The sequence below is a fragment of the Pecten maximus genome, chromosome 14, assembly GCF_902652985.1.
Source record: "Pecten maximus chromosome 14, xPecMax1.1, whole genome shotgun sequence".
Taxonomy (NCBI): domain Eukaryota; kingdom Metazoa; phylum Mollusca; class Bivalvia; order Pectinida; family Pectinidae; genus Pecten; species Pecten maximus.
The window spans coordinates 31315433-31317792 of record NC_047028.1 but is presented as its reverse complement, the minus strand read 5'-3'; positions in this window follow the sequence as shown (position 1 = coordinate 31317792).

The following is a 2360-nucleotide window of genomic DNA, read 5'->3' as shown; positions in this document are numbered from 1 at the left end:
TTAAGAAATAATTAACGATGATTCGTGTATTATTGCAGGATATACAACGAGGACGAGGATATTTTGCAATTGAATTAATAACGAAGGCCGCAGGCCTGAGTTATTAATTAAAATTGCAAAATATCCGAGTCTGAGCTGTATATCCTGCAACAATACACGAGTCAAAGTTGATTATTTCTATTCTACCATGTACTGTTTAGTTCTGAGATCGACCTCTTTCTAATAGAAAAAACAGCAAAGAAACCCCAAGAAAACCTTGTAATTTATTTCTTGAATATTGCATTATTTGTTGATGAAATATACAGGCAATACAGTACTACGATCAAGAGCATCTATCATATGCATATAGCATTGATTTTGAAAATAAAAAAGGATAAAAAAAGAAAGAAAAAAGAAGAAAAAAAGGGGGGCCTCCGTAGGATTCGAACTCGCGTCGTGATAAAAATTTATTGAAAAACTAACCCATTAGCCCACTCGGCTATGGTAACCTTTTTATAAAACGGGTCAATATTAGATATATAAAATTGTTACAGCCGTGACTCCCGACCGTGTATTATTGGCACGAGCGTGGGTTATTGGAAAATAATACATGGTTTTAAACCAATTAAAACTGGCGTTGCATAGCAAACATGGTAGAATGTCAAATAATACAAAGGTGCTCTCAACACATGTTTGTTGGCTGACGAAGATATGTAATAAGGAAGCAATTTCCTCTCGCACAAATAATATCATGATACTGTTACAGGCAACTGGAAAATGTTTTATAGTTTTAAAGAAGATAATGATTTTGCCTCACCAATGTGTAACTACTTTCATACAGACTATCACAACAAGTATCAAATGTTACACGTATTGGTCAGTTGAGTTTTAATTTATCAATTTTTTTGGTAAATATTTGTTCAGCAGATATCAGGTATTTCTTATTCACATTTTTTTAATTAAATTTTTTTTAGATTTTTTTTCAGAGAAGTAAGTTTTTGTTTAAAAAGTGAAGTGTTTTTATTTTCAGTAGGTTGATATGGTGAAGGATACAATATTTCCTATGCAGGACAAAAATGTCTTCATAGTGCTTCCGTTTTTATTTCCTCATTTTAATACGTTGCATGTAATTTCAAATTCTTAAAAAAGAAAGTAATGTATATTTTTTTTATTCTTTTTTAATTTTCATGCAAAAGTAGATATGCCTGAAAAGTTGTTTGATGAATTTGTGATTTATTTTGTGACATAATTTTACATGCAACATGTAAATTTTGTATTTGTTCATGTTAAAGTCAAATTCTGGAGTTTTAGTGGTCCAGATTGTAAACTGTTGAGTGTCATTCATTGATCAGATACATTTGAGAATTTTAACTAGTGAACTTTTATGTTTGAAGCACAAATGTTTTTCTTTGTCATTATATTTTGCATTCTTTTTCATTGATATATCTTCTGCATCATGCAAATGTTTTATTCTGCCTCCGTCAAGTATTTCATTCTCTTAACTGACATGTTTCTTCATCATTGTTTTATTCTCCTTCAATGAAGTGTTTTATTCTCCTTCAATGAAGCTTTTTATTTTCCTTCAATAAAGTGCTTTATTTGGTCTCAGCAAAAAGATTACATCAATAGCAGTAAGTTTTCTTAGCACCATTAAAAGATTTTTATGCTTCATTGAAATGTCATATGTCATTCCTCATTGTTTAATATTGTAGTCATGAGCTCCGTTCATCTATTAATAATCTGTAAATTCTTCTCCTCCAGATATTTTCTGATTGTGTTAAATTTCTATTTATCGTCATACTGTATATGTGTTTATATGTTTCCTTTGAATAAAATAATACCTGAAATATTTACTCATCAACAGTTAGAAAACCAAGAAATTCTTTTTGTAGCAGTTGTCTCCCTTGTTGAAGAAAGTTTAAGTACATGGAGATGTTTGTTCTTTTATGAAATGTCAAACTAATAGGTGACATATCCACTCAATAAAATTTGAAACGCATGAGAAAGTTTCTCATAAGTTGCCTCCCTTGACTAAACTTTCTATAATGTTTTTATTTATGCTTCTATGTAGTTTGACAACAAATATGTTTTATGGTTCTGTTAGGAAAAAAGGAGATAGGTAGAGATTATGTGTTTAATTTCACGGGAAAAATCTACTGTGATATGTAGATAATGCTTGCCAGATTTTAGTCATAAGTGCAATCTATTTTTTTATTATTTTTTTTTTATTTCCTGTAATATTGTTCTAAATCCATATGTTATCATGACGTTAAGAAATCATCTTTATATAGAACTGTTACTGTATATTGGGATTTACATTTTGTATGATTCAGGTGTGATTTGGGCATTAACTTATTTTTATTCAATGATAACCTTGATAT